The sequence below is a fragment of the Leptonychotes weddellii genome, chromosome 13, assembly GCF_054177405.1.
Source record: "Leptonychotes weddellii isolate Sample4059 chromosome 13, ASM5417740v2, whole genome shotgun sequence".
Classification (NCBI taxonomy): domain Eukaryota; kingdom Metazoa; phylum Chordata; class Mammalia; order Carnivora; family Phocidae; genus Leptonychotes; species Leptonychotes weddellii.
The window spans coordinates 2,119,432-2,129,730 of record NC_138381.1 but is presented as its reverse complement, the minus strand read 5'-3'; positions in this window follow the sequence as shown (position 1 = coordinate 2,129,730).

Here is a 10,299-nt window from a genome sequence, read left to right as displayed (position 1 = left end):
GACTCCTGTCCGCACAGCAGAGTGCTTCTGTGTCGAAGCAAGCTCGAGGTCGCCAGGTCGTGGACGGTAAAATTAGGAAGGACCATTCCCAGGGGTCTGGTATCAATTTCAGTAGTGAGCACACAACTCAGTATCTTCGCAGTGACTGACCCAATGGCATGAATACATCACCCACTGTCAAAGAGTTGGTAATATTTGATAAGAAATATTTTCGTAAAATGATAGATTATTGTTCAGTTTATGTTTATTCCATATTTTACATCTTTCTTCAGTTTCCTAATCTTTTTTTTTTCTCAGTTCCCAAGAATAGAACAAGAGGAATTTTAAAACTTAAAGCGGAAGTAAAACGACTTTCCCTGATTCACACTGAGCATTTATGCCTCAGGAGGGGCACGGTGCTCCGTGGGGCTTGCTTCCTCGGTGGGCAGGCACCAGGAACATATCCGTAGCAATGGTCTCCACAGTCCTGGCAGGGAGAGTGAACTATGATGTCTCGGTGGGTGGACCGGTGCCCTGTGGTCTGATTTCTACTATTAGCAAGTCAGTCAAAGAAGTATTGTTTCTTTCACAAAATAAACTTCTCACTTAGGTGATCTTAATATTTGAACAACCTTTCCTGATTGTAAGTATATAAGTAATATATACTTACATATTATAGGTATATAATTATGTAAGTATTTTTGGCAGATCGAGTTTCTTCAGTTCTTGCTGGTGGCTTTAGGTTTTAGGAGCATCCTCACCGCCAGGTGAGCAACGTGTTTGCGTCTCCAGAGATTTCTTTAGAAAGAACTCAAGGGGGCGTTCTAGAACCACGTTCTACAGCCCCTGATGGTGTTGTTTGTGTGCTCCTGTGCCGAATATGGGCGGCTCTTGAGACATCGGCATCACCCTCTGCTGGCTTTCTTGCTGTGAACTACAGATGCAGGGCATCTTATCTGCAAAGTTAGCGCTGTTTGCCAGAGAGACAAAAGTTACTAAGTTACAGACGCTCCAGTGAGCAGCGAGTGAGTCTAGTTATGTATAGGGACATTTTAAAAATCACCAAATAATTGGAAATTCCTCTTTTATCATTAAAAAAGCTACAAAACATTCACTCAATTAATAAAATCAAACAACACAAAATGCATGGAGTACAAAGTGGAAGGTCTCCTTCGTCTTTTCGTTCCTCAGGAGTTTGGTGGATGCTTCCACATTTTGCTGTTCATGGACAAACATAACTCTAGACCCAGAGAAATATTTATGTTCATGCATAAAATGTTTTCAGTAAATGTGATCAGGCTGTACATATGTTTTGTAAACTTTTTTGCCTGTAAGTGTCTCTTGCTGTTCTTCCCTACTAGCCGAGACGTAGACACGCCATCTCAGTATTTCTCACGACGCCGCACGGACAGTATTTATTTCAGTGGGTGGGCGGGAGGCCAGAACAGTTGAATCAGAATTAACTCATCCAGCACAATTTAGATCGGCAGTAAGGTAATCTCCAATTTTCTTACTATTGTCAGATACAGCAGTGAGCACCTTTCATTTGAGTCCCCTAAAATGTATTTATTTCTGCAGGAAAGATTGCTGAAAGGGAGCAAAACACCTTCAAACTTTGCTGTCCCCACGATGACTCATTTATTTCAGAAAATGTTGTGACCTTTTTGCAACTTCCTCATCTAGGTGAAGTTCAGAACTGTTTTGTCAAGCTCCCCACCACCGTCCTCCACGTGCAATGAAATTTTGATGGAAGGTGCATTGAATTATGGATTACTTTGGGGAGGATTCCTACAGAGTATTTAAAATATTGGTTCCTCATTGTTGTCTGCGGTCCACTTACACAGCATGTCTGTATGCTTTGCATATGCAAAGAAATCTATCTTCTTCATTCATTAATTCATGGGAAAATTATTGCTTTTCTATGCTGATCCTATATTGAACTACTTTACTGAACTCTGGGTTTAATAAATTATTAGCTGTTTCCTCTAGGTGTTTTGACAATTGTCCCAGATGCAAAAAACCCAACAGTTTTGTTGTCCTTTCCAATATTTTTTAGTTACATGTTTATTTTCTCACCATATTCCATTAATGGGATAACCCATCAATGGCAATCATGTTATTTTAATGATTGTTTTTTTGTTCAGATGCCATTATTGCTTACTTTATTTCAGTAGAAATATTTCAGGAAGTTTTGTTTTTCCCTTTATTCTGAAAGAGTTAAAGAACGAGGGGAATTCCTTGGCATCTCGACAGATCCCTTTTATGCCTGAGTGGTATATGGACCTAGATGATTTCATTTTCTCCTCCATAATTTTGGCCTGTGCCCATTTATCTAATTTATTGATTTAACATAGAATGGCATATGAATTTCTACTCAATATCCTTTCAAAATTAATATTTAAGTATCATTAAGTGCAACATTTCATAAATTATTTTAGTCCTATATAAGCCAGTTGAGAAAAAGGGCAAAAGTCTAGAAACTATAAAAGATGATAAGAGGAGAGAAAAAATTAAATCCTTTAGTTTTTAAAAACAACAATAAGAAATTAAAAAATCATGTGGACTCATTTTTATTCACAAGAAAGTGTCCTTAAAATATATTAAAACTGTATATTCGAAACAATATTTTATGTTGAATGTCAAACAACAACAACAGAAAGAGTTTCTCAAAGCCCCTCAAATAGTGAAGTGCAGAGCCAGGGTTTGGGTGGAAGTGGTTGGAAAGCAGATTCCCTGTTTTTCCCTGCGGGGGCCTCTCAGCAGGCCACGCCGTCTGGAAATGACATGCCTGGCTTTGCAGGCCAAGGTTAGGCTAGCTGTGTGACCCAAAAGACAATATTCAGGGTGTCGACATGGCACGAATTCTCTCCCTTAGGAATTTCCTTTTTCCTATCAGTTGTTGAAATTGTACCATGGTAGACTTTTATTTTTTTCCGGTGAAGTTTTGTTGCCTTTTTCTTTCTCACTGACCAGACAAACATGTGTCTCCGATGTATATCCTATATCCTCAAATGCAACAGATCTTATACACTGTATCTTTTATTCCTGAATAACATCCTTTATAACATCTTCAAGTAGTTTTATAAAAAAGCCACTGAATTATTCCTTATTTGTAAGTGGTTTTATTTTAGCCTTGCCTGTGATTGATAATTTTGTGGGGAGTGAGGCGGGTTCAAACCAGACCAGGGTGCCGCTGATGACGGTCAATGCCAGCTAGTTTTCGATCCTCCGCGGTGGCCTTGCTTTTCTTCGGAAGCTGCCATTTTCTCTGCTTCTGTCAAAATTCTCTGGGATGTTTCCAAAGATGAGTCTTTAAAAATCCTTCTTACTTGTCCCTGAGGGGATCCTTTCCACCTGAACACTTGAGGTCTTCTCCAGATGTGCTGGACAGACGCTTTCATGAATTCTCTGTGGTTCTTCACCTCTATTTTGTGTTTAGAGGTCTGTTGTTGGTTCGACCCTGGCTCACAGAGTCTGTCTTTGCTCTCCTGGTTTCCTTCTTTTCCTTCTTATTCTTTCGTTCTTTGTTTCATTCTGGAATACCTCTCTCTCCTGCTCTTCTTTTAAAAAAAGTTGTAAGTCCAGGGAGCAAACTGAGGGTTGCTGGAGGGTAGCGGGGTAGGGGGAAGGGGTAATTGGGTGACGGATGTGAAGGAGGGCACATGATGTAATGAGCACTGGGTGTTATCTGCAACTGATGAATCACTAAATTCTACCCCTGAAAATAATAATACAGTATATGTTAACCAAATTGAATTTAAATTAAGAATAACCAAAGTTAATAAGTGTATCTTGACGTCCAAAAGCTTTTTTGTCCTCTGGTTGTTTCAGCTAATAGGATATTCATTTGTGAATGTGGTATCCTAGTGAATCTCTTAGAATATTAATTAAAGTTAATTTTTTTTATTCCTTGAGTTATCTCAGTTTTTCCCTATGTCAGTGTTTATTAATCTTTTCTTCCAGGATACCCCCTTCCCCCCACCATGTCTGATGATCTTCGATGACCCATTTAAACTGGATTGGCTCTTCCAGATTGTTTCACTCTGATATTCTCAAGGAGTGCCAATATCTCTGTCAGAGTATATGTTCTGTTTTTTTTTTTTACCCAAACTCAAGCAAGTTGAGACGTGCTCAGCCAGCGCACGAAAGCAGGTTGGACCCCGGTTCCCCATCATTGTGTGTGGGAACATCTCCTTCAGGGTCTGTCCCTGTGGCTGCCAGTCTGGTTCTGAACATATCCTTGTTTTGCCCTCTGTGATGTCCTGAGATGCACCATTTTCAGACCCTAATTTCTGTGTCTTTTATACTCTGTGAAGATTTTGATGATTAAAAACCTCATGCTGCTTGTCTACAGGTCCTCAGGTCCTTTCAGAGCCTCCTACTGACCGGCTGTCCTCCCTTCCAGGGCCCCTGCTGCCCACCTGTCACAGGCTGCACGCAATTGCTTTCTCCCTCAATCCTCACTTACTTCTTCTCCAGATTTCTACAGTCTGGGATCTTCTGTATCTGAATGTACAAGGATGGCATTTGAGGGGTGGACACGCGGCGAGTGGAAGGTATTTGGGGTAAAGTATTTAAGATATTGCTCCGCGCTCAAGGAAACTCGTCCCAACTCTGCTTCTTTAGGCCACGAGTCACGTGCGGGATTCATAAAGATAATGCCACTTAATTTTTCAGGCACTTTAAAAGCTTTGAGGCAATTTCAGGTTATATTTAGCTTTATCTTTGTTTATTTTCATTTCTCTCAAGATTCTGATATTAATTTGACTGCCAGTCTTCATTTTCAGTGTTGTTAAACTTTTCACATTCTGTAACAATTTGCAAGACACTTAATTAGAGTCTGAAAATGAGGCTTCTATTCCTTAATACTTTAGAACATATTAGCTCTGTGTCAAAGCACAGAATCTCGTATGTCAAGATTCATCGTGTGATTTATTCATCTGAGTTATTACACCAGAGCTTGGTCTGACATAAAGATGCTGCTGCCGTCGACCTGCCTTGTCAGAATCCACGAAGGAGAAACGAAGGAGCCAAACGTAGGGGCAGATACAGACAAACCAAGGGGTGAGATCCTGACACGACACGGATCCTTTGTCATCCCAGGGCACCTCGGTGGCTCAGTGGGCGGAGCGTCTGACTCTTGGTTTCAGCTCAGGTCGTGATCTCAGAGTAGTGAGATCGAGCCCCACATGGTTCCCTTCCAGGATAGATGCTCTGTGTCTTGGATCTGCCGGCTGTGGGTCAGGGCCGCCGCTCTTGCCGTCTTCTGCTCTACATGTTCTTTCCAGACCTTTGTAAGACTGTTGTTTTCTCTGTATGCAGGCTCAGCTTACCTGTCACCCCCTTCGACAGAACTTCCTGGCTTCCTACCTGCTCCATGCTCCATGCTCAGTGGGGCGTCTGCTTAAGATTCTCTCTCTGCCCCTTCCCCCATGCTCTCTCTTTCTAAAATAAATAAATAAATAAATAAATAAATAAATAAATAAATAAATCTTTAAAAAAAATCCTTTGTAATCCCTGGGATTTGGCTTTGACTGCAAAGTTTAATTTTTGATTTATTAATAAGCCACTTCTGTTTAACTTGAGACAATAACCCCAAGTCTGAATACAGTGCTCTCCACATATGAAATATGATGGTAAACATTTTAATGGTGGAGTCAAGATGTAATTTATTGGCTTTCATTAAAATCTACTGAAAATTTAATTTTTTCTAGTAACATATTATCTTATACCACAGGAGTAAGACTCACATCAAAGAAGCGTCACATTATTCGGTGTCTGGCAACTTCATTCTCAGAATCTGTTATTTTATGCTCAATTATAAATGTTATCAGGCCTAGATTTCCAACAGCAGGGGAAATGCAGGGGCCTGTCCATCCTGGCTATCCTCCTGCAGGAACTAAGTGCTGCACAGCCCATCAGGGACATGCTGATTGTGACGAGGGAGGAAAGCCATGTGATCTGCCCAGAAGGGCTGGTGGGAGGTGGGCATGCACGGTGGGATGGGATTCTGAAGCTGCCTGAGGGGGGTGGTTACCGAAGAGGTTATTGGCTTAGGAACACTCCTGAGACACAGGATTTGGTAACATGGACAGGGCCCGAGGCGTGGCAGAAGGAATTCTATTGAACTTCATGTACCCCCACCTCCATTCAATAAAAATAAAAAGGCTAACGTTCATTAAAATAGCCCCTCCTTTCATACTTTCCAAATTCGGTCCTGTGTGGTAATTGTCAGCATGATACAATTTAAAATTTTAGGATATTATATGAGTGTGCAATATGTGTTTATTAAAGCTTACTTAAGTAAGCTTTTTAGTACAACTTTTAGTACCATCTGGGTAACATTTTCATACTTATGTATGTATCTTTAATACTTAAAAAAATTAAAATGTGTTAAGATTTTATGTCTGTATTTATCAATAAATATATTAGTATTTTTAAGACTATCAACTTGAATAATAATTTCATAAAACAATAAAGCAACCAAATAGTGGTTAGCTTGTAATTGTATCTTAGAATGTTTTCTAGAAATAAATAAAAATTCAAACTGAAAAACAAAGGTTAATGGAAGCAATAGGCATCTTAGCTTTTTGACTGATAATAAATGATGGTCAAGATATTGAGGAGTTGATGGGGTGCCTGGGTGGCTCAGTTGGTTAAGCATCTGCCTTTAGCTCAGGTCGTGATCCGGGGCTCCTGGGATCCAGCCCCAGGTCGGGCTTTCTGCTCAGCAGGGAGTCTGCTTCTCCCTCTCCGACTCCCCCTGCTTGTGCTCTGTCTCTCTGTCAAACAAATGAGTGAAATCTTTAAAAAATAGGATATTAAGGAGTTAATTATGGTGATTCTGAGTTGTTAAAACAAAAGGTACAGATTCAGAGGAGGTCCGCGTATCTAATTTCAGACAGAATAGATCATGCAAAACATGTATCACGTGGTTAATGAGGAGTAAGCATTCAGTAAACAATGATTGATCAGTCATGATTTCACCAAAAGGTTTGAGCAACTATCCGAGATTAATCACCTGGTCAGTTCCCATCTAACCAATTCTGATGTAAGTAATTTTAACAAAACATGACTCTGAAGGTTGGGTCCATCCCCATTACTACAATTACCTGCCTTGTTAATCATTGCCCTGTGGATATTGTCCTCCCAGAAACAGGAAGGACTGACGTTTCTGATGACTTGACGTGCTTCTCAACAATGACTCCAAGGGGATGAGAGTGGAGACCAAGATGTCATTCTGATCAAGGAGGCATAATTGCAGCAGGACATACAAGAAGCCATGCAATACTCGAAGGTGCCCCAGGCACAAGGATAAAAGTCAAGTATTAACCATCCCGAGATTTAGACAGGACTTTCTGAGACTTGATCAGAAAAGCACAAGTTCTCCGACCTAATGAACTGGCTGTTACTCTTTTTAACATGATAGAATCATCCTGAGCCACCGGGCTCTGATGAAGTGGGCAGGACAGGACGTGACTTTAGATAGGGCTGGTCTAAACTGAGCAAGAGAGATAACCATCATCATGGGAGCACAAAACAGAGTAAGAAGTATCCTACAGAAGCTGAGCAGTTGGGGGCCCTTCTTCCCTGGGATCGTGACACCCCACCTAGTTCTCCCCCATCCCATATACCTCTGTCCTCCTCAGACTCACTTCCTTCTGCGCCTTCCCCAGGCCATCGTGGCTTGTCCCTGTGTGGACTCCTGGCACTCCTGAGAATACTAACATGTGCTTGTAGAAGTATAAACCAGTTCCTGTTACCCTCCTACTTAGACATTTACGGAGGCATCTCTGCAACCAGAGTACAGTCTGAAGCTCACCTGGACTCCATAGCCCCATGGGAACCCGGGGTCTCACCTCCTAGGCATTACCTCCCTTCACCTGCTTTGCACTTGGGTTCCCTTCCAGGATAGATGCTCTGTGTCTTGGATCTGCCGGCTGTGGGTCAGGGCCGCCGCTCTTGCCGTCTTCTGCTCTACATGTTCTTTCCAGACCTTTGTAAGACTGTTGTTTTCTCTGTACGCAGGCTCAGCTTACCTGTCACCCCCTTCGACAGAACTTCCTGGCTTCCTACCTGAGACAAGGTCCTCGAAACCCACTCAGCAGCATCCGTGATCACTGTCTGTGTGATGGTCTGTCTCCTCCCCTTAGAATATGAACCCCTTCTGGGTGGGAACTTTTTCACTTTGAATACTGATCTTACAGTAATTAGGACACAGACAGATACATAGTAGGCACCCAGTAAGTATTTCTTGACCGAGCCACAGGGAGCCTCGAATGTGATCTAATTGCCTCTCAGTGCAAGGCTGTATGAGAAAGGAAATGGCCACTTACTAAGAGAATGTCTTCACCATCATAAAGAGCAGCAATGGAGTGTCGACCCTGGGAAGAAGGAAGTGGTGCCTCCATCTTGGCACCATGATTATTTAAAAATTCTCCAAGTATCGATCATTTGTCCCAGGTCCTATTGATATATGGGCAAGAAACCAATCTGAACATCACCAGCCGCAGACTAGAGTGGTCCAGTTAAATGAAAGATGATAAATAAGTCGTATAATAAACAAGGACATAGGCGATCCAAAGAGGAAGGTAGATCTTCATTAGTTGATGGTGGAAGATTGTCAAGAAATACTCAGTGAAAGAAGCAAAATCCAGATCTTTGTATGTGCCATCTTCTTACTCATGCAAATAAAATATGTTTACACTATGTATTTATATATAAGGGTCTATATGCATATAGTATTTTCTTCAAAGGATACTTGCCAAACCATTTCAGTGATTGTTTTGGGAGGACAGGCACAGGCTAAGGGGAAGCATGCTTTTATATCCTTTGTTTGGTTCTTTTTATGTGTTGCCAATATTTTGAGCTTATTTTATTTTGGTTAAGTACACAGAAAATTTACCCTTCTAACCACGTTAAGTGTACAATTTCTGGTACACAGCGCGCTGGCAGCCCCGTGTGGTCCTCACTGCATCCATTCCCAGAATGGTTCCGGGATCCCGGACTGAGCGTCTGACCCACCCAACGCTGGTTAGTCAGCCCTGGCTGACTCATCTCTATGGATTTGCCAATCTTGGGTGCATTCCATTGTATGCCTTTCATTCCTTCTTGAATTTTCTAGCCCTGGGTTACTTTCATTTCCTACCAAATGTCCACAGGGGTTGTCAGGGTGAAAGGAGAGGGACCATGTTTGTTTCCTCCTGACGCTTTCTTGTTTTATTTAATTTTTTCCTTCAAAGAGTATTTTTTTAGATTGCAAATAACAGTACATTCTGCTACTGAAAAAAACTGAGATAAAATATTATTAGCATCACCTAGAAATTTAGAATGAAGACTAAGAATTGGGAGTAAAAACACATCATTTTACAAAACATCAAAATAAAGGCTCATCTAGTTTTCACTTTGCAGAAATCTTTTTATGCTTTCCAGTTTTAAATCATGTTTTTTTTACATGATCTCCTGGAAAACAAGGTAATGGAATATACCTGGGCCAAAAAATGAATCCATATACCATTTCTTTCAAAATACAGTAAGACGCTCATGTCTGGACAATTCCCAAGGATACTGTTCCTTTATTAGCTGGTTTACTGGCCACATCATGGAAAGGGGTTATTATTTAAACCACATATGCGATGATTAATTCAGTTGAAATTCATTGTAACAAGCTGATTAGGACAGTAGGTCATGAAACATGAGACACTTCACAGCTTGTGATGAAATTGTTAAACTACCTTAACAAATAAAAGAGTAGAGATATTAAATTAGCAGAAAGTAATAGAACTAGTTTAATTTTTGATGGCATAATTGTCAGTGGCTCTAAGCACCACATATAAAATCACACACTGCCAGGTATCTCTCTTGAGGAAGCAAGACATCACAAGAAATGATTTCTACAAGCACAATTGTTCATTGTGACCTTGTTTCACTATTTCATCATTATTAGAAATCCAAATATTTAACAAAAGGAGGATGACTAAGTAAGTTATTATATGTCCACTCAACGGATTAAAAACAATAGTTAAAGAGGAACATTGAGCACGTCAGAAATTCTTTTAAGGTTGAATAAATTAAAGGAGGATGCATAATTTTGTGGATGCTCTATTTGTAATTATTCCAAGAAAATCCACTGGAGCTAACCTTTATGTAATCAACAGTTACTTAGTTGCTTGCTTCCCTAACTTTACTTTCACTCCTCACTCTTCCTGGCCTGTGGAAAAGGTTCACGCCATTGCCAACGGTCTGCGTGTGGAAGTTCTCTCCTCTCTGTGTCCGCGTGGTGCCTCTGTCTCTCTCTCTGTGCCCCCGCCTGTTCTCCTT